Below are 23,898 nucleotides of genomic sequence, written 5' to 3' on the forward strand. Positions count from 1 at the left end.
CTTCGGGCGCGTGCTCCTGAATGTGGCCTTCGGGTCGGGGATAGCTGGAATATTATATCTTTATATGCTGATGACACCCTCATATATCTGTGCAACGATGTTAGGGTATTGAATCAATTGATGGCTCTCCTACACCAATTTGGCAGAGCTTCTGGGCTATGGGTAAATTGGGAGAAATCCTGCTTGTTCCCCCTAGCAATGGGAATGGCTTCTGTCTATCCTCTGACGTGGGCCTTTGACACTATTAAGTACATGAGAGTTAGAACCTACCATTCAGAAAGGGACCTTATAGATGCAAATATTGGCAGAGCCTTAACGGACATGTGGTCCTCCCTCCAGTTTTGGACGTCACTCCCCCTTTCCCCAATGGGTAGAGCCCCAATCTCCACAATGCTAGTACTTCCTAGGCTAGTATAACTTTTCTCAGCCATTCTGGCCCTGCACCCATGCAAAATGTTCTCCGACATGCGTTCTATGCTGATAGCGTTGATATGGGGTAAGGGTAGGAGTAGGGTAGCTCTAGACAAATTATATACACCACTGGCAAAGGAGGATTAAGCCCTCCGAACTATGAGCATTACTACGCTGCTGCCCAACTTCAATGGCCTATGCACTGGCTATATCACACAACCAGAACGATTTGGGAGATATCTTCAGGGATCGCTCCGCCAACCTGGTAGTGAGGTCGATGCTGAGAACTGGCCCTGACACACCAGGGGAGGACATTAATATTTTAATGAGAGTTGCCAAGAAATGCTGAAATACATATTCATCCCCCAGACACTCCTGTTACCCATATGCACTGGGGCTGCCCTTGTGGGTGCTGCCAGACTGCGCCGACATGAATCTCATCTGGACACAGCTACCTGGGAGAGGGCGGGCATCACGGAATGGGGAGATCTCTTTTCAGATCAGGTATTACAGAATATCTGCGGGCTTACACGCTACTTAAAGCAATACTGGGACAGAACACACGGGGAACTGGCAAAGTCTGCACTACTTCAGGTACTGTTGACTCTGGGAGGCACACGCCGAGATGTAACTAACATCTACAGTGCTTTTTCCATAGACAAAGAACAACCCCTTCAAGAGCTCAGAGCTTGCTGGGATTCCACCCTCCGTATAATGGAAACAGATAAACAATGGTCACAGTACCTTTCAGCACCGAAGATCATATCCACTAACGCCAGGCTTAAATACACACAATTCAATTACCTGCACCATATCTACCTCACTCCCAAGAGACTGGCGAGTATCTACCCGGGAACAGTGGCTATACGCCCGAGATGTCAGTCAAATGAAGCTGATTTTATACATCTGGTGTGGAAATGCGCTCACGTAGTCACCTACTAGGAGTCCATTGCCTGGATCCTAGATGCAATAGTGGGAGACCAACTCTACAGGGAAGGGATATATTATATATCAGGGGTTACATCCAGCACGGCACAACGTAAACCTTTTAACAAATTAATTGTGTTGGCGTTGATCATAGCAAAACCCCAATTAGCTACATGCTGGAAATCAACCACAGCTCTACCTATCTCACTGTGGCTATCTAACTTGCGTGCAGGAAAGCTCGCAGAACAGCAGGTGGCACAAACAGCTAGTACATGCGGCAACCACCCAACCAGGCCACCAGATTGGCAGAGATTCTTGGAGGGGGTTGAAAGGCACTGTGCCTCACAGGTAACCTGAATGGGCACACTGCATCTGAAGCAGTATGGGTCCAAATAGACTGGATGTATTTGGTAACCCTTTCCCCCACTGAACTGACAACACCGGGTAGTGTAAATTGAACGAGCAGAGCCCCGCTCAACATCACGGGCCCTTGGCCGGATACAGATAATGGGGCTCAATATAGCAGGATGCAACACCCTTCTCAACGTCACTGCATCACAGCATAATCTACAAACTATTTCTCACTCGCAAGCCCTGACGCACACACTTCACAGTTTAAGGGTGTAATTGTTCAATGTAAAGGTTGACAAGAGTAACACATATATATATGTAAGATTGCAGGATATAGTTCCTTTGCAAGTGTCGTTACGCTGGGAATATATAACATATGTGCCATAGGTGTGATGGGTATCATTATCCTGCCAATAAACAACAACGGGACTGTAAATCGAACCGAAATGTATGTAATCACGCTATCTGCAACAAGTATTACTTACCGTACTGTGTACCCTTGTTGTTTCTTACCTCAATAAACATATATTTAAAAAAAAAGCATTGCATTCAAGAATGCATTGAAGAAGTGTGACAGCGCACTTTGGAACACACCTCAAGCTGCTGCTATTAACCCCTAGTTGCTTCATGAGGCTAAGAGGTGCATGGAACATAGCACCTGCACTGTGTGTGTTGCTGCAATCGTGGTTGCAAATCTGCTGTTAGGTCAATTATCATGGCAGAATTTAACCAATACTTGTCATAAATCCCCTCCTCTGTTTGTTCAAACAATGTTGTGCGCACTCTGAAAATGTGCTCCTGTCGCCTCCTCCCTCTCCTGAAACCTGCCAGGATCCTCATCCTCCTGGCCATGACGCAGAGTGCAGCCATTGTTGAAAAGAGATGATGCACTCTGAGCCTCTTTGTACAGATTGCACCCAATTTGAGTTTGTAGTAAATTGCACATGCAAAATCCCCATTTTGCGACCATTCACAATTTGTGAATGGTTCATACACTGAATTTGCGGATGGTTCATACATTGAATTGCAATTTCCTATTCGGGAATCACAATTTGCTATTCGCAAAATGAAGTCAAATTTTAGGGAATGGCTAATTTTGTAATTCCTTAAAATGCATTTCATACATTGTGAAAGGCAATTATGCATTTGCAAACAGCCTATTTTTGCGATTTGCACAGTTTGCAAATGCAAAATCTTTTGCTACATCTGGCCGATAGTATCTAGCATGTAGAATCTTTGCCCTGTTGGAAACTTTTTCTGCAGAACCAAAAAACTTGTGTGGAACATACTTGACACAAGTCATCAACCGTCATCTGCACACAGAGTTACTTCTTCATTATAAAGATTCATAATGTGTTGAATACCTCTACACACCTTTGATGCATTAGCAGAACATGTGTTGTATAAACACTTACACAGATTAGCTAGACACAGGTAGTACAAAACTAGGAAGAGAAATAATATGGTAATTATCGACCACTATGTAAACTATAAAATAGACTAGTACACTAATTGGATGATGTCATTTGAGATATCACCAATGGTGTCATAAATGATGTCATAGAACGTGTCATGAGTGATGTAATAACTGAAGTGATAAGCAGTGCATGGTGGGGACGCAAGTTATAGTTAGCCAATAAATGCCTGTGCTTTTTCTGTTCGAGTGGTTAATGTTGTCACCGACACATTCACCTAACTATAACATTCCTTTAACCTTTGTTATTTTCACTGAATTTCTATTTTTTTTAAATGTAAAGTAATATTTTATTACCATATTCAAAGTGAACATGGGCCTTCAGGGACCTGGCTGCAAATCCTCCACAGGCAACCAACCCCACAATGCGCATGGCCTTCAACTGTGCACAACAGGGAGTTGGCGCCACAGCCTGGCATGTGGTCAACCCACCTGGAGCCAGCACCGTTGCTTCCTACTAACGTGGAAAAGATGGGGTCAGATGGGCAGGGCTTGTGGGTGATTTGCCGCCTTTGCAAACTCAGCAGCAATTAAAAGGGAGAACCATGGACTCAGCTCGCAGACCAAAAAGAACCCAGTCGTCTTTAACAGTTACAACAGGAGCGATTGCTCTCCAATAAATAAGTGATGCATTCACCTGCATCAACAATTTAAATGTTTTTTCCAGTGTGGAACTGTAAAGAAAACACACTGTCCATCAGCCTGAAAAATGGTGGGAACACCATTGCATACTACTAACATGGATGGGGCAGGGCCAAAGGGTGAAGCTTTAGGTGATTTGGCACTTTTGCATACTCTGCAGCATTTAAAAGGGAGAACAGTGAACTGTATATTTTTTAAAAGGGGAGAAAAGCCATGTGGGCCACCGCCCCAAGCCTCAAATTAGGTCCTGGGAACATCATTCCCAGGACTGTATATATTTTATAGGGGAGGGAAGCCACATGCCCACCCCCTCTGAGCCTCATTAGGCCATGGAGACCCCATCTCCAAGGGCAATTTTTTGCTTTAAAGGGGAGGGGGCTGCGGAGCCCCCTCCCCAAGGCAATTATGGTCCTAGGGACCTCATTCCCCAGGGATGTATATATTTTTAAGGTGGAGCTGCACAGACCCCAACCCCCGGCGCCTGCATCAGTTTACAGTGGGTGCCACATTGCCCACCTGGGGCACCCACTAATGACAAGTTTGGGCCGTTGGGGAGCCCCAGGGCCACCGCGGCCCCAGCCAACTACCCGCATGCTGCAGAAGCCAGTCATTGTTCCTTCCCACAGGGAGCAGTTATTTATGTTTCTCCCTCCAGGTGGGAGAAATCTGTTGCTCTGCAACATATCAGAAGTCTGCTCCAAGCTGGGTGGAGCACTTTTAAAGCTCCTGCCCACAAGGCACAGACTTTGTGTTTGTTCTAGTTTAGCAGGAGTTTAAAAAATGCTCCCACCTGGTGGCAGCAAACACAAGTTTCCCTGCCTATGCCAATACGTGCAGGGAAACCAGTGTACCAGAGGGGTGGTCTCCCCGTAAACAGTATGTGGGCTAGCCCTGGAGGATGGCTCAGTAAGTAGGGCTGTGTGGCCTCCTCCCTTTCTTTAAAAAGGAGGGGCCCATGGAGGGGTTCAAATGGCCTCCCTCCCCTTTTTGTAAGGTTTGGCACTAGAGGTGGGCTCCCTGGGACATAAAATGGCTCGGGGAAGGAGCCCTGTGGCCAAAAGGAAATAAAGCACCCAGGGCAAATCAGAACACTCTATTTTTGATTTGGCGTTCCTGCAAGAGTCTCTCAAGCCTCACATGGACCAAAACATCCAGACATACACATATATTAGAACCCTAATTTTAAATCTAGCTTCCTGCCAAATTTTGTGTAATTCCATTCAGCAGTTTTCATAGTAGAGCTTCTTTGAGAAGTCTATGGAAAATGCATGAGGATTTTGCATTTTTGGGACCCCACTTTTTTCCCAGCCCTTGCTTGACAGAGCACCCTGAAACTTTCCATACACAAATTAGTTAAAACGTAGCACCTTTTTAGAAAGTTTCATGGAGATTTGTCAATTGGTGCCAAAGTTATTAACAACACAAAAGCATGTGTCCTGTGGAACAGCTGATCTAACTATAACTACCCAGTAGAGATCACCTCTGGATAGTTGATTGATATATATAAATATATATATATACACACATATATATATATACTTTTCTGCTGATCCACCTGTGCTGTTGCTCCATAATGCAGTGGTTCCCTCATCCATGAGGGTTGTTCTCATGTTGCATACAACCAATGCTGCCCCCTACCTCAGGAGCAATGAAGGGCATTCTGGGAAAATAAATATTTATCAGAAATGTATTGCCAGTTAAAACGGAAGCATTTTGGCTACTTAGCCTTCGCCGGTGTCAGTGAATGCACATGAAAACGACATTATATTTACTTCCGTTTAGTCACCAACATAAAAGACACATCTCAGAAACAAATGCAAATAAAGGGAATCCATCCATGTCGGTAATCTTAACCGGTCGTTATTCATTCTCAACACAATAGTAATTGCGCCCTGATGGGTCAGATCAACATCAAATTTATTGTGAATATTTATTGTTATAATCACATATTCCAATCCCCTTGTGCCACGCAACATATATATACATATGAGATTAAACTTATGATATGTGACCATATTTATGGAGGTCATAGTTAAGTTATGTTCAATGCTTCACTATGTGCTAAATGCTTAAGTAAACATATTCATGTTGATCCCATTTGTGTATTAAAATCTAATGATGAAACCTCCAGATGTTATGAGTGTGGTGTAACCATGGAACATATTCCTTCATCTAAAGATATAGATATGAGCTTGATTCCCTGGATTTCCCTACAGTGTATCATTTCAAACATGTGTGCTGTTTCAATTTTTGCTTTACGTCTAGGAAGTTTATCAACATGACCGCTGCAGCAGGATGTGTGATACAAAACAGATGTGCATACCCGTGAACTCCCCCTAAAAAACTCTTCAAATGGACATTCAGGTCATCCCACCTAATACCTAAATCGTCTAATATCCATAAAATACCCTACTGTGTGTATATGCGACTACAAGAACTAAAAGTCCTCTAAATCGAGCATTTAATATTATCCCAAATGACCCAGCATGAAGGTCAGCCCGCCACACAGAATGGTTCTTTTGTGAGGTCCCGACATGAACCCAGAATTCCTCCTCCGAGTTAAGACCCTATGGAGCCTTGGTCTATAATTCAACGTTCTAATCTGGGTGCCTGATCTTAACAGATCTTAACGTTTTCTTGTTCACCATGGTGTAAAGTGGGACAGTGCCTTGCAACTGGATAAGTGGGGGATGCTATTTTTGATTACTTTCTTATGTTCAAGAATACGCTTCCTCACTGGATGTGTGGTACTCCCTATATACTTTAAGACACATTGGCAAACCAGACAAACTGTGATGTCAGAATTACAGTTCAGCAGTCTTTAAACCTGGGGCCTTATATGCTTGAACTTTGCAGCTGTTTTTGAATGCTTTACAACCCAGACAAGGAAAAAAAATCACTTAACATCATCTTTCTTATTATATCCCTTTGTCTGATAATGACTATGCACCAAAAAAAATCTTTCAGGGAGGTGGCCTTCGGATATGTGACGAAAGGTTGAGTGGGTATATCACCAGTGATTTTATCTGTCTTCAAAATCCACCAATTGTTCCTCAGGAGTCCTATTATATCCTGGGATTTATTTAAAAAAACCTTTATTAGGCCTATTTGGTGTATTCCTGCCTTATTATTCTTTCAGTCTTGAAGAATTCAATGTCTCTCTGGTTTATCCACTTTTTCTCTTTAGCCTGATATAGCACTTGAGGAATAGCCCCTTGTCCAGAATTTTTCAAGGGCCTCCCTACTAGCTGCCTGATAGTATTCTTTGCTTGTACAATTACACTTAATGCGAAGACACTCCCTATAGGGAACGCTGTTTTTAATTTCTTCAGGTGGAAACTCTGTGCACAAAGCACTGAATTTCCCCCTGTGGGTTTTCGGAAGAGGTTTGTATGCAATTGGTTGTTTTGTACAGAAAACTTAAGATCTAGGAAAGAGACCTCTTTCTTACTTATACAGCTCATTAACTTCAGATTTAAGGTGTTATTGTTCAAGTATTAGATATAGTCCTCTGCAGACTCCTCGGTACCATTCCATAGGATGAAAAGATCATCTATATATCTAGCCTACAAAATTATATTCCATACCCAGATGTCTGACTCCTCCCCTCAGGCCTTGTGTTTCTCCCACCAGCCCACAAACAAGTTTGCATAGCTGGGGGCGAGGCACATGCCCATGGCAGTCCCCTGGGTTTGTCTGCCAAACTGCTCAGCAAAGATAAAGATATTATTATGCAGCCAGAATGCCATCAATTCGAAAATCATACACTTATACTCAAAATACTTAAGTGCCCTGCGGCAAAGGAATAACTTTACTTCTTCCAGCCCTGAAGCGTGTAAATTCTTTACATCCAGTGTTTTTAGAAGGAAACCTGCCTCCCATTGGACCCCATCTATTCTTCTCAGAAAATCCTTCGTGTCCCGTATGTAAGAGCTCAGATTTACAACAAAAGGAAATAGATAGTTATCAATGCATATGGAGATATTTTCAAGTAGGCTGCCCATGGAAGATATGATCGGGCATCATGGAGCCATGGTAGGATGTTTATGTATCTTCGGTAGATGATAAAAGGTTGGAACCTGTGGATACTCAAATTTTAGAAATTGGAATTCCTCAAATGCAAGAATCCCCTTATCCCTCAAATTTTCCAATAGGCTATAAAATGATGCATAGCTCTGTGCAAACTCTTCTTTATTTATCATAGCATAACACTGTCAATCCTACAACTGTCTCAGAGCCTCCGCCTCATCTTGCTCTTTTGTCAAAAGTAAAATGTAACCCCTTTTATCAGAGGGTTTACCTATCATGTCTGGAGCATTTTTAATGCACTAATGGCTCCCACTGCTTTTGTGTTACGTTCTTTGAGCCTCCTTTATTTGTGGCCATCATGAGTTTGATTAACTCTTTTGTAACTATCTCATGGAATACATCAATGGTATCATGTGGGGTTTGTGGTATAGTTTGTGACTTATGTTTAAAACTACTTGTCAAACATTTCTGCTCAATGCTACTTTTCTCTAATATCTGGACAATTTAATTTTCACTCATCATATAGACCTCCATGCCCTGATCCTCCAAGCCTTGCAACGTAGCCAATGGTTGTAGATCATTTCCACTCAGCGTGTCCAGGGGTGAACTTCCACCTTCAGATACAGAAACCTCTTTTTTTGATTCATGGTGTGGACCTTGAGTAGTTTACAGGGTCACAGGGACATTATAGTCAGGAAATAGAATTAAAAAAAAACATATAAATTCACTCAAAAAAACAAAGGTTACAGGGATGTTATAGTTATGCTCACATTTTAAACATGCCAAAGCACAGACATTCAGCTGTTATAGTCAGAGTTATTTCAAGTAACTATATTTGAGCCCTCACCAGGCACTGCTAATTACCCCACTTATTACATCACTTATGACATTTTCTCATGACATGATTGATAATATCACTGTAACATTTGCAGTAACATTATTGATGAGAAAACTGTGCATGGCGAAGGCGCAAGGTATAGTTAACTTAGGGAAAGAGTAATAGTTACTTGAATCCCGTGAACTGCTATGAGACATAATACTCCCATGCCTTTCACACTCGGACAGGGAACTCTTAGACGCAGAACTCATGGAAGAGGAAATTGTGGGTCAATCCACAACCTAAACTCTGGTAAAGCGGATGGCCTCATAGGCATATCCACTGAACTCTATAAACTTATGGCCCCTAAACATGTCCCCTATCTGCTATGAATGTTTAAAGAAAGTTGTGATTCAGATTCCCTTCCTAGAAATAAAATGTTGGCAAATATTGTGGTCACACAAAGACGGGAACCCTTCCAGTGAGTACTCATCTTACAGGCCAAGTACATTGCTAAATGTAGAAGTTAAAATTGTATTTAAGGTACTGGCCTCCCGGCACTCATTCACCTGGACCACTCTTGCTTTTTGCCAGGGCGGAGCACTGCTCTTAACCGGAGGCGTCTTTATGGCATCCTGAATTAGGCTGACATGATTCGAGAGGATGCCCTGGTGCTCTCACTTGATGCCAAAATGGCATTTGGGATTCTACTGCTGTGGCAGGAACTACCGGGAGTATGGGTGGGAGTAATAGGCAGCAAAAGCATATGCTAGTCCCTGTCCATCCTGTATACATTCACCTGTGGCAGTTTGTATTTCCGGCACTCATCGTTTCGCTTGCCCCTGTTTATCAAGTCAGGACAGGAGTTTTCCAGCTCTATCTCCCACCTCACAGAGCTGGTGTTGGGTCGCTCTAGCCCTGGCAGCCTCAGAGGTGATGACTTAATATCCTTTTGTTTGATGCCCAATATATGTTCGATGTCTGTCTGTGTGGGGTCAGCAAGTTTGGACTCCAGCTCACGGATCTCTGTCAATCTTCTTCAGTGTGGCCCTCTTGTCTTTCTTCTGCTCTACCATACGTGAGAGTCCCTGACCCTTGATAACTGTTTTGTATGCCTCGCAAAGGGTCTGCACACTGTCTACCAAGGACTCATTTTCAGTGAAGTAGTGCTCCATGGCTTTACAAAGACCTTTTCGAATATGTGGTATCTGTAGGTACCAGGGATTGAGAATAATCTCTTGTCTGTCCAGTTGGTTATGGAAACCATGCACAGCCCACAATGGGGAGTGATTGTGAAGCCTCTGGTCAATTGATGGATCTCGCTAATTTGGGGAAGCTGATTGGCCAGTGTGAAGATATAATCAGTACAAAAGGGCCTGCCATGCACCCCAGAGTGGAAAGTGTAATGTTGGGCCATCGGATTATGGGTGTGCCAAGCGTCCACCTTACTGAGAGCCAATAGGAAGTCCTGCAGTGGAAAACAAGAGGACCCAGACTGCCTATGGGGCCAGCGCTCACTTTCATCACATAGTGCCATGTTAAAGTCTCCACCCACTGGTAATAAGCCATCTGGTGGACGAAGCAGAAGGGCACAAAGGTCTGAAAGCATGCTATCATGTAGCCTCGGAGAAACATAGGCAGAGACAATGTTAAGTACAGTGCCCTTCCATACTCCAGTAAGGGCCACGTACCTCTCATGTGTGTCAGGCCAAATGTTCTGTAGGGTGAGCGGCAATGTATTTTTTAGGAAAATTCCCACTCGCATAGAACCAGCAGTGTACTCTGTGTGTGCAACCATTTTGTAGGCAATCTTATCTAGCGTGTGGTGAATGTTGCCTTCAAGTTGTGTCTCTTGAAGGATAACAATATTGGGGGAATGTGGTTTAATATACTGCATCATTACCCTTCTTTTGATTTTGTCGCCTAAGTCATTCACAATCCAGGATAGCAACATAATGCTCAAAGTGGCTACTGCTTTTGCCATCAGTGTGCTCTGGTGTGGGGAGTTTCATGCTTTCGAGTAGTGCTGGGGTGGGCTGTTGGTCAGGGAGTCAGCGGCAGGGGCCCAGAGCCAGCGTCAATGGAAGTGTGCTGCTAAAGGAAGGCTGTAACAAAAACACTAAAAAGAAACACACTACTCCTAATAGCAACAAATGCCCCCTCCCTCCTTGCATGGTGGGCTTTAAACTGCCTGCCTCCCCACCAACCTTGCAGAGTGCCTGTCACCCAAACACATCATAAAAACTTGAAGTAACTATGGCCGATGCCACAAGGCACAGCATCCCTACCCAGGATCAAAAAGGACGTATGTTACCAAGATCAGCATTTTCATGTGAATCAAGCTTGCCTCCAATCACGGTGACAGCCAGTCACAATCAGAAGGCACGATGCAGAGCACATGAATCAATTGCGTCATACATCGCAAAATGTCTGTTCTACAATGGCCACCAGTGTCCACGAGGCAAGTTCCACAGAGCCCACTGGATGGTCGTAGATCAAGATGTATAATGTTGTGGTGAGCCCAGCCATTGCTGCTGGTCTTCTCATTTGGGAGCCTGGTCCAGATCCCCAAATTCACATCTCTGTTGCCAGGGTTGCAATTGGGGTCACGACCCAACCACTGTCCTCCAACCGGCCAGCCAGCCCCAAATCGCCTCTGAGGTAGTAAAGTACCAAGTATTTCCTTCTGCCACCACTAGCAATTTTACTGGGAATAGCATGGAATATTTTATCTCATGGTCACTTGGCCTAAGTGAAGCTGCGATGCATTTTCTGAACTTTGAGCTTCAAGTCTGGGAAGAAGGTGATGGTGGCATTTTCAAACTTTACAGATAGGGCACTGCGGGCCATCTGTAATATGATGTTGCGGTCTTGGTAATTGAAAAGATTTGCTAGGATCAGACGGGGCGGTGTGCGTGGTTTTGGCTGGGAGCTGGGGAGTCAATGCACACATTCGACCAAGAAGTAGTCAAGAGGCCAAAGAGGTTGCAATAGTTTGAGTATGAGATCCTTCACGAAAAGGTCAACTGCTGGTCCCTCCACTTGGGAACCCCAATTATTTGGATATTGTTTCATCTTGAGTGGCTGTTAGAAATGTGGTCTTTGGTTGGCAGTCAGGTTACCCCCTGTCCAAGCAAGGACCCTCACTCCACTCTAGTCAGGGAAAGTCACACACAATCCAAATGATCCTGTGCCCACTCTCTGGAAGCCTGGCACTGAGCAGTCAGGCTTAACTTAGAAGGCAATGTGTAAAGTATTTGTGCAATAAATCATACAATAACACCATATAGCACCACAAAAATACACCACACAGTGTTTAGAAAAAATTATAATATTTATCTGGATAAATGCAGGTCAAAACGATTAAAATGCAATAAGTATATGTTGAGATATCACTGAAAAGTGATATAAACTGTCTTAAGTATTTTAAAAGCAAACAAAGTCTCTTTCAAGCACAAAGTACCTGGTTCGCGTGAAAAATTTCCGCAAAGGGCTGCAGAGGACGAGATGCGTGGAAACAAAGGGTTGTGCGTCTGTTTCTCAGGCCGCACACGGCGTTGCGTCGTTTAGTTTTCACGTAGGGACGGCTGTGCATCGATTTCCGGCGCTCGGTCTGGATCCTCTTTGGGTTGCAGGGTTTTCAGATGCCCCGGGGATGATGTGTGGATTTCCGGTGCTGCGTCGATCCGGTAGGCATTGCGTCTAATTTTCTACCGCACGGCAGGCACTGCGTCGATTCCTCTCTGGAAGTCGGGCTGCGTTGTTCCGGTGAGGCCATGCGCCGAATTTCTGGTCGCTACGCTGGCGCTGCATCGATCTTCTTGTTGCGAAGTCAGGCTGCGTCGTTCCGGTTCGGCGTCCAGGGAAATTTTCACCGTGGTGCAGGATGTGCATCGTTTCAGGATGTGCATCGATTTCGCCACACAAGGAGTTCTTCTTGCAGAGATGAAGTCTTTTTGGTCCTGAGACTTCAGGGAACAGGAGGCAAGCTCTATCCAAGCACTTGGAGAGCACTTCTTCACCACAGCCAGAGAGCAGCACAGCAACAGCAAGGCAGCAGTCCTTCACAGAAAGCAGACAGGTGAGTCCTTTGAGCAGCCAGGCAGGTCTTCATGGCAGGATGCAGGTTCTGGTTCAGGTTCTTTTCTCCGGGAAGTGTCTGAGTTGGTAGGGGCAGAGGCCCTGTTTAAATACCCAAATGTGCCTTTGAAGTGGGGGAGACTTCAAAGAGAGGCTTAGAAGTCCACAAGGTCCCCTTTCAGTTCAATCCTGTCTGCTAAGGTCCCAGTAGGGAGTGTGGCAGTCCTTTGTGTGAGGGCAGGCCCTCCACCCTCCCAGCCCAGGAAGACCCATTCAAAATGCAGATGTATGGACATGAGGCTGAGTATCCTGTGTTTGGGGTGTGTCTGAGTGAATGCACAAGGAGCTGTCAACTAAACCCAGCCAGACGTGGATTGTAAGGCACAGAAAGATTTAAGTGCAGAGAAATGCTCACTTTCTAAAAGTGGTATTTCTAAGATAGTAATATTAAATCCAACTTCACCAGTCAGCAGAATTTTATATCACCATTCTGGCCATACTAAATATGACCTTCCTACTCCTCCTTTCAGATCAGCAGCTACCACTCAAACAATGTATGGGGGCAGCCCCAATGTTAGCTTATGAACGGGGCAGGCCTCACAGCAGTGTAAAAACGAATTTAGGAGTTTAACACTACCAGGACATGTAAACTACATAGGTACATGCCCTGCCTTTTGCCTACACAGCACCCTGCCCTATGGGTTACCTAGGGCATATCTTAGGGGTGTCTTATATGTAGAAAAAGGGGAGTTTTAGACTTGGCAAGTACTTTGAAATGCCAAGTCGAATTGGCAGTGAAACTGCACACACAGGCCTTGCAATGGCAGGCCTGAGACAAGGGTAAGGGGCTACATAGGTGGGTGGCACAATCAGTGCTGCAGGCCCACTAGTAGCTTTTAATCTACAGTCCCTGGGCACATATAGTGCACTCGACTAGGGACTTATAAGTAAATTAAATAGCCCAATTGGGTATGATCCAATGGTACCATGTTTAAAGGGAGATAGCATATGCACTTTAACACTGGTTAGCAGTGGTAAAGGGCCTAGAGTCTAAAAACCAGCAAAAACTGTATCTCAAAAGTGGAGGGAGGGAGGCAGGCAAAAAGTTAGGGGTGACCACCCTAAGGCTTTCAGGCCTCACAGTGGCCTTTTGCGTTTTCTAGCTTCGCTACTGGGGCCACAGTGGTTATACGCAGCTCCTTGAGTTGTTTCTTCAGAGTCACTGTCCTGGTTTTAAGGGTATTGAGCGAATCTTCGGCGTCCTTCACACGGACTCCAATAATATGTAGGTCTGCTGTCATCAGAGTGACCTCCCTGGGGACGGAGTCTATATGGTTTCTAAGAAGCTGCACATACCCTGAATTGCCGCCATGATGTTGACTACTGGAGATTGGTGATCCGTAGTAGTCTGTGATGTCTGAGCCATGGGCGCAGCAGTTGAGTCCCTATTGAGTGTGTAGTTATCAAGTTTGGTGTGCACTACAGGCACCCCTGTCACCGGTCATTGTCACTGGTAATCACCACTGCCAGTCAAGGGAGTAACCCTGTCAGAGGACTCACCCTGCAGCCTGTCGGATTTCCCACTGCTAGCTCCTCGGGTCTCTTGTGTTCACCAGTCATGGTATGAGGGCTGTGGCAGGGAATGTGCACTAGTGCCTGGCTGCAGTGTCTCCACCTCTTTGCTTTGGATGGAAAGCTGGCAGACAGCAAGGCAGATGTGGCGTTAATAGACATAGCCACAGCTTCACTTGGTGACTAGCAGCAACTGGCGTAGGGAAGCAGTCTGAGGGTGGTCCTTAGCTGTGACATGCTAGAGGGGGTGAGATGGAGACAGTAAGGATTTTCACTTGTGAGTGGGCCACCTGATAAAGTACTTATCCCCAGTCCCGCAATTGCTCCTTGGGAGTGCTTGGTGCCTCAGTGATATGCAGTAGCAATTGCTGTCCTATAAGTATAAAGTCAGGCTGCAGTCTCTATCATAGTGCCTGGAGTCAGTGGCAGCATATAGATATGGGCCTTCGGCCCTCACAGAACTCACATGGGCCCTTATGTACACTGATCTCCTCCTGGAGCCACTCTGCTTTTGTTCAGGCCTCCTAAGCGCTGCAAAGGCAGGTGGTTTGTTGCTGCACCTCACATGCAGTGCTCCTCCACAGACAGCAGGGGTACGGTACGCTGGCACTATTCTCTGGGCGTTATACTGGAGGGCTGCACTGTGCAGGCATTCTTTAGTATGCCATTGGGGAGCATTGATGGGTTGTAGGATCCGTGGCAAACGATCAGGGCTTTGTGGGTGCAGCCATGTTCCACCACAAGCAGCACTCGCCGAAATGAGAAAAAGCTGGAAAGAAGCCACACAGGTCCCTCACATCCTCGCTGGCGGCACAGCCTCTCACCCTGCTGCGTTGCTCAGACCGAAATGAGCACAGGGTAGAAACATATTGCTCCCCACTGGGAGCAAAGTCGGATCGGTCACGGCTTCTCTCGGCCTGTCGCTGACCACTCCCGGATGCGAGGACGCAGCTCCACAACGCCCCCAAGCCTCGCTCTACAGTCGATGGTGCAGGATCATCGTAGGGCACATGTAGGGACCTTTCTGGTATCCCCGTGACCAGGAGCCAATAACACTTGGGCTGTCCTCACCCCGGCTGTCAGGGGATAGGGCCGATGAGCAACAGGAGCCGCTTCAGCAGGCAGGGATCTTGTTCGACAGTATACCACTTTTTTTTTTTTTTTGCTTTTTTGATTGATTAATTGTACATTCTGTTATGTCTGTCAAGGTGTATTTTATCTTAAAGGTTGTTTTTTTTTAGCCAGGTTTGTTGAAGCTTTGCGATTTGTGGTGTTATCTTTTTAAATCTTTCTTATTTCTGCACTAATTCAATGGCCCTTTGGTCTTTTGTAATGTTTTGATGTCTTCTGTGACATTAATACATCAAAAGCTCCATGGGGCCTTCCGTGGAGTTTTTGAACTGAGTTTATTGTGTCCAAATCTGGGTTCTAAGTAAAACTGTTTTATAGGTCCTCCAAATTCAGCTTGTCCCAAGCTTGTGTTGGAGTTTTGCTGAGGTGAGTTGTGATGTCTTTTGTTGCAGGACAACCTGGTGGTGGTTTTTTTGTTGGAACGAAACCTGTCGGTGGTCTGGACACATGACAAGAGTAAGCCTTTTCAATGCAACTAGATCTGAGTTGCCAAAAGGGCATCTAGGTTCTGCCTTGGAGTGTGTATGGGGGGTGGGGGGGGGGGGGTTGGGAATGAGCTGTTGTAGTTTGAGTATTTCTAGGCCTATGTGAAGCAGTCTAGGGTGGGGCATATTCGGCTTGTCAAAATATTTGTTCAGATCACAAATTATGCATAGGTTTGAATATTTGGTAGGTAAGGTTGATACTATGTCAACAAAGGTGTCTGAAAATGTTCCACTGCTGGGTGGTGGTCTGCAAAGAAGAAAGTTACATGTAAATGTTATGTAGCGTTGCATCTGACACAGAGGGCCTTGTAATGCAGCATTTTCAGCGTGGGTTCTTTTCTTAAATATAAAGTCTAAGCTGCCTCCTCTTCTGCCTATGCAATTTTGTGCAACAATGTTATAGCCTGGCGGAACAGCATCAGGCAATACTGAAGTCATGTCTTGCCCCAGTCTGGATTCAGTTATGAAGAGTGCGTCAAGTTCTGTATCTTTCAATAGCTCAACGGTGCAGTTCTTGTTTTTGGAAACAGAACAAGGATTTATTTCTAGGCAGTGTAAAGGAGCTAATATGGAGGAAGTCTAATTTTGTTCTGCGGTTAAGCAAGTATTGTCCTCGGAGGCTGCAGATGATGTGCTATTGGTAATTGCATCAGCTCTAGCAAGACCGACATTTTGTTGGTTTGAGGATTCTTATCCTTGTATTTGCAATGCCTAAATTTCACTGAAGAGCCTGTGTCTGCATCTTTACCAAAGAGCACAAGAGGATGCCTCTAACTTGGCCAGGATGGTCGAACAGCTTCACCCAAAATATCTGGATCATAACTTGAATGTCGCTGCTGGGCTTGAAAAGCCTCAGAGTGACTGTCAAAGGCAGCTCCAAAAAAAAGTCACCATCTGGTGGGCAAGAGGCAGGACTTGGATTAGTTGAAAGAAAACCCCAGGTTGAACAGAAGCAACATTGTGCTCTGCAGGTGGTCCGAGATTAGCTGAAAAGAACCCACCTACAAGAGCCAGTCACCATGACAACAAAACAAATGCACTCCCAACCTTCAAAGACAGGCCACAATCACCAACATGGTCTTTATAAAGACCCAGTTGGCTAATGATAGGCCAAAGGGAAGGACAATGAATGGAAAGTGCGTAGAACCCCACCACAATATGCAAGTATTTCCTGTAGTACTGATTAACCGGTACATTTGCAAAATGTGTTCTGCAGGTCCAAGGACACCATTAAGTCCTTTTGATCAAACTGATGATGCTTGCCCAATTTCTGCCAGCCTTGGAAATTTTCTTTTCGAAGGGATACGCCTAATGCTCTCCCCAGTTGGCCACAGGTCTCCATTTTACTTGGGGACCAGCAAGTAACATCAAGAGTTACATCACTCAGGCACCATTTCAGCTGCTCTTTTGGAAAGCAACATCATCATCTCCTTAGAAAGTATTTGAACGTAATCTGGTGAAACTGACAAGAACATCAAAGGTATGTGATTAGGAGCATTAAGAGAGAGTAGGTCTCATCCACCAGGTATGATCTGCAATGACTAATTGGTCCTAGGTGATTGAATGCCTCCAAGACAGAATACTTTGAATCAGCCCTTACCCTCCCCACTGGAAACTCATTTCTGCCCGAGGGCAAACTAGGTCAGTTTTGTTAGTGACTGAAGAGGGTGCTCCAACACTTCCACAGATCTTTGAATGACTGCTGCAAAGGAAGCCCTCTTCTCAGTAAGGAGACTATGGCGAAACAAGAGCTGAATCAGGCAAGATGTCATAGCCCCTGTCATTTTTTAAGTCCGGGTAAGGGCCAGCAGCTATGTAATGTGGGTGGGAGTAAATTGTCTGCCTGCTCATCATCATCATCTTCGTCATATGGAACTTCATTTGGCATTTGATTAGCTTCGGAATCAAACCTGAAGTAGCTTCTATCAGAGCAAAATATTGGAACTGAAGAAATGGGGCCAAAGGGTGTCCTCTTAAATACAGGGATGTGATTTAGTAATCGTGTAGCACAACATTGGGGGGAGTGTCGCCGATGAAGAACCCAACTCTGAGGTGACATATTTTATATCAACATCGCTGAAGCTAGCGGTGTTAACACTGGAGCAACATCCGGTTTGGTTGTTGGCAAAGAAGTGGAAGCATGGCCCAGTGGCTGAGGTTGAACAAGAGGAATGTGAGTGGGGTCCGTCAGTGTTGGATGAAGTTCTGGGGGAAAATGCGACTGAAGGTTCTGATAGCGCCATGAGGCTGTAAGACTTGCCAGAGTAATCCAGAGCCAAGCTAAAGATCTGCAGCACAGCCTCCGTAATGGTCACCACTTGCTGCAGATTCAAAGCTGACCAGAGGAACCAAGAGTGCATCGGTTTTAGATTTGGAATAGTGTCTGGAATAGTGTCTGAGGAAGATGACAAATCTGGAGTCGGGTTCCATGAGCACCGATTACATGACCTTTCCTATGAACAGGAGCTTCTGGAAGTTGAAGAGTCTGGCTTGTGTGTTCTTCTCAGAATTGTCCTTCAACTTACCAGATGTAGGTGACCTTGAGTGGGACTAGCCTCGTTTCTTGTACGCGGCCATGTAAAATTTAGCCTTCCTCTCCCCTATTGCTTTTAGATGCATAAAATGAGAATTTCTTTGCAAGACTTGGACTTGTGTTTACCACACAGGGAGATGTCATCTGCAGCCACTTCAGTAATACCAGAACTCAAGTCCAAAGGAAAAACAGGCACAAATGCCAATTGTACCCCATGGCACTATCTATAATATGGCCCCAGGGCTAGAGAGAATAGTGAGCGGGTTCATACAAGGTTGGTCACATGGAGTTTCCTTTCTTTGTTGGGTCTGTATCTCAGAAACCACTGGTTGTGCTTAGGATTTTCGAGTAGCATGACATCATAGGAGTCGGGACACTCATAGGAGCCATTTGCAAGACCAGGACCAACGTGGACATGGTACTTCAGGGTGAGGTCCTGATTGTGATTAGATTTAATGTTGTCGCCAGAACTATAAGGGCTAAGAAGATAAATCTAACGGTTCTGGATTCACAAAGACCTTAACCATCAAGTAGAGTCTAGCGTATGCAGGTCTACTTTATACTTGTGTGTCTTATGGAAGTGGATATATGCACCCTAAAAGGACCAGATGACCTAAGATCCTTTATATATTTGAGAAGACAATAGCTCATCTTCAAGGGTACCTGTTTAAGAACACCTCCACTCCGAAGGTGTAGCACAGAATGATAAGGCCTCTCTGCAGAACGTGGTAAGGGGCATGCAGTATCTCACATCTCAGATATTCATAGACCCTGTGCTGAATACGCCCCTCCAACTCGGCAAGTTCTCTTCGCAACGCACGAAGCACCCCATGCTGCTTGGCCAGACACTCTCCCCGAATGACCACTTTAAAGGCCTCCCAGAGCGTTCCTGCCGAATCTACCGACCCACGATTCTCGGCAAAGGAATTCACAATGGCCACTCGAATCTCTTCTCGAAATACCTCATCTCCAAGTGCTCCCCGCTGCAGACACCATGCAAACACGGCGGGGCTCCGGTTATGGAAAGCCGCATCAGAACCGGAGAGTGGTCCGAGAGAGTCCGAGCCAGATGGTCTACTGACTGCATCCACATCTCCACATCACGATTGCCCAGCCATCGATCCAAGCGCGACCAGCTGCTATGAACATAATTAACACACGTGCCCTCCCTCTGATCGCCATGCTTCACTCTCCATAAATCAACCAGGGCACCATCACACATGACAGTCTTTTAACGCAGCAGCAGAATGCTGAGGCCTGGACGCACTCTCCCAATCCTGCTCAGTATCAAGCACTACATTGAAGTCTCCCCCAAGACCCCAGGGCACAGTCCCATGTCCCAGCGAGGCAACCAGGCGCCATACCTCACAGAAAAACCCAGGGTCATCAACATTCGGCCCATACACTGACACCAAACGACAGGTCCGATCCAGCAGATTGCCATTCAACAACACATATCGCCCCTCCGGGTCCACTATCACACGATGAGTGCACCACTGCAGCCCCTTACATTCACCAACCCACCCAGCCCGCAACTGGTGCGTCATGGAACCATCCAAATGCGTCTCCTGAAGCATACATATATCGACATGATGACGCTGAAGATAAGCAGACATTAGTCGCACCTTGCGCTGATCATTCAAGCCACACACATTCCACGTAAGACAATTAACTGTCGCCATCAATCCTTACCAAAGACCAGCAACCACTCTCTCTGCCCCACCAGCATGCCACTCGCCGCCGCCTGCCAAACCCCCCCAATCCAGGAAGACACAAACCATATCGCCACACAACAATGAAACACCCAACCAAAGCACTCACCCCCCCACCCACGCCGACCCCCCCACCTGGGTCAAAGCCAGAACCCCCCACCCAACCTCCAAAAAGAACAAACAGGGGTCCACAACATTGTTAAAGGACTCATCCAAGGTCGTGAGCTAGCCGTCCAGACCGTCCACACGCAGACAGGCCGGAGAGGACGAAGGGCAGAAACAATCAGACGAAGACGCAGACATAGCGGCTAAAGAAAGTATTATAAGTCCATTACTTCAAACACTTCAAGCAAGAGCCAAGTTCCAGCAGCGCCACAGCACAGCAGCAGTCAATCAGTATCACTGAGGGCCGACCTCTCCTGGCCTGCAACCTCAGATCCATCAGGCCCAGAGCGCTGTGGTAGCGTTTTAACAAACTTAGCCACCAGTTTCGGGTCCGTGAAAATATTTCGTGCCACTGTGCTGAATCCTAAGCTTCGCTGGATAGATGAGTGAAAAGCGCGCCGCCGTCAAACTCAAGGAGCGCTTCACTGGCAAAAAAAGACTTATGAGCCGCCTGCACAATCAGAGTATAATCAGGGAAAAAAGGTAATTCTGTGTTACCATACAGCACTGGGCGGCGCTCCCGGGCCAATCGCAGCACATTATCACGGTTGCGATAGTTAAGGAGACGGAAGATAACAGGACGTGGCGGGGTCCTGGAGGGAGGCCCGCTCCACTACGAGCATGCTGGAGAGCTCGCCAGGGAACAACTCCGCAAGCAACTTCTCCATAAAATCCTCCATTCTGCCCATGTCTGTAGTCTCAGGAAGATCAATCATTCTGACATTGTTCCGCCTGGAACGCGCCTCCAAATCCTCATTCTTATTCCTGATCACCTCTAACACCCACTCCATCTGTAACAATCTTTCTCTCCCCCCATCGCCCTGGTCCTTCAATTCCGAAGTGTGCGACTCAAGTTGCTCAAAGCGAGCATCATGCTAGTCCATGCGGGCCCGCACGTGATCCATCTGTTCTGTCAAATGATCCAGCTTGGCGTCAATGCCCACAAGGCTGCTCTTGAGATCCAAAAACATGGACCGAACTGAAGCATCCGAGGCCCCCTCCTCCATCGGCACCTCTCCAGATGATGGCCCGGGGGTGCCCCCCTTCCACCTACCACCATCAAAAGAGAGCTTTGCTTGCCGCTGCTCTGCCTTGCCCATATCATACAGCACCAAGGGGCCAACCACCAGCAGACCTCCAAGCATTAGGGGCCTACCAACCCAAGCCAACCGCCAGGTAAGTTCCAGAGGCCCGCAATATACTTAATAGGTTTCACTAAGTGTTAAGGACCGGCCAGAATGTCGATCACGCCTCCATCACCATCGGCCGATCTACACAACTTTCCTCTGCGAAGTCCGCAAATGTTCCCCTCCAGCGCAGAGGCAGACGTCCTCAAATGAATCCAAATCAGGCCAATCCTGCACCAGAAGCCACAGGCCCCTCCCCCCCCGGCCCGAACCAGCTGGCGATTAGGGTACCAAGCCCCACAGGCGGAGCCCAGGGTCAGGCAGTCCAGGACAGGCCACCCAGTGCGCAAAGCCAGCCTCCAGCCCAACCGATCAGCACCACCGAAGGGAAATACAGGGGGCCCCACCCCGCCCCGATGAGAGCGCCGAACCAGGGCCCCCCCAGCTGTCACCAGACCAGCACACCAAGGTAGCCTCCCTCAGCACCCCAAAGGAAGGCACACACAGCCGCCCGTTGCACGCAGCCAGCCCACAAGAGCCGCGCAGCCCTAAGCGAATAGGTCCACAAACAAGAAAAAGGGGGGGGGGGGTGTTGGCCGAAATCGATCGCCGAAGGTCTCCCCAATCACCACTCACCCCTCTTGGCATCCCCTCGGGGCCTCAAATCACCCCGCCAGCCTCCTCCAGAGCCGCGGGGGGCAGCAGCCACTCACACCGCCTCAGCCCGAGCCGACCCGACTGGCCAGGCCCGGGGGCATGCCGCCTCAGTCACCAGGCCACGTGCCCAGAGCCCGGGGCCGGCCAGACTCCGCCCGGGGGGTCCGCGGCCCGGTACGACCGCTGGGGGACCCCCCCCCCCTCGAAAGCACCCTCCGCTCGCCTTGCTCCGGTGGAGCGCAAAAGCCTCTTCAAGCCGCCCGCAGCCGCGAGCGGCAGCCTCCTCAGTCAGGCCGGCCCACAACCGCAGCCCCGCCACAGGGCCAGGCCACTCAGCGCCACCTCACCGCCGGAGCTCCTGCAAGAGAAAAAAAAAAAAACAGCTGCCGGCAGGACACCACTCCAAACCGGCAGGCTCCCAACACAGGGGGCCCCCTCAGCGCCGATACATCAGGAGAAATAAACGATTAATGCCCTAAGTCCGGCAGAGCCTCACAAGCTGACGGCCATCTTGCCGGCAGGCTAGCTCCGCCCCCCGTGGTTCCGGTGTTGACACCACTGACACCGAGGGGCCAAGTACCACAGAGGGTGAGAGGACTGGCACAGAGGCCACAATGTCATCATCATCGTCCGAGTCCTCCACCGATTATCAGCACCTAGTGGTGGTGGACCCAACTGGGAATTTACCATCTGCATCCTTGTCCACCACCCACGTTCCCATCTCCACCCCCCTCTTGCTTCCCCCCAGTTGGCCTAACCCATCCCCCTAAAAGGGGTGGCATCTCTCACTACAGGCACCTACTCCACAACCCTCTACCCCAGCTGCAAGTGAGGAAGCTACTGACATCTTTTGGACTATCTATGTAGGCCAGACTGCACTCTTAAATGCCATCCAGGGGCTTAGTTACTAGATGCAACACATGTTAACTTACCTGGAAGGCATTCATAGTGCAACATCTATAGAGGTCATTCCAAGGACTGGCCTCTTCACTGACCACAGCCTCCCAACCTTCCCACCCTTGTGCCCCAACTCCTGCCCCATCACATTCTTATTTCCAGCCCAGTCCAAAGCACACTCATTCTCTTGCATGCACCCACTCCAACACACACAAGCAGCACATCCACATAAACAGACACAGCAAAAACACAGGCACACATACAAACGTATAGACACCACACACACCACCATTGCAACCACCAGCACACCTGCAGATACCACACACACACACACCCATAGCCACATGCATGACCATGGCCAGCACTCCTGCAGACACCACACCCACATGCACCACCAGCAGACACCACACCCACTACCACAGTCACATGCACCACTAGCACACCTGCAGACACAACACCCACATGCACCACCAGCAGAAACCACATCCACATACACCACCAGCACATCTGCAGACACCATACCCACACCCACATCTGCAAGCACTGCTGCAACACCCACAAGACACAAAAGCCCACACTCGTGAGAATAACAGATACCCAGCAAAAAACACACACTCAAACATGCACCACATACACCAGACTCTCATACAACTGCACCTTCAACAAACACACAGACATCACCCACTGCCACTCCCTCTACTTCCCAACCCGAACTCTCTGCCAGCAATCCTACCCATTTTCCTAAGGAAGACCTTTTATTTGCCCTGAACCCTCCAGCATCCCAGACCACCCTACCAAAACATAAACCCACCTCTCGAAAACCCTTACCCACCCCTCCCATACCCAACCCACCCCTCACACACCCAAGACCACCCCTCGCAAAATCAC

This window comes from Pleurodeles waltl, chromosome 2_1 (assembly GCF_031143425.1).
Source record: "Pleurodeles waltl isolate 20211129_DDA chromosome 2_1, aPleWal1.hap1.20221129, whole genome shotgun sequence".
Classification (NCBI taxonomy): Eukaryota; Metazoa; Chordata; class Amphibia; order Caudata; family Salamandridae; genus Pleurodeles; species Pleurodeles waltl.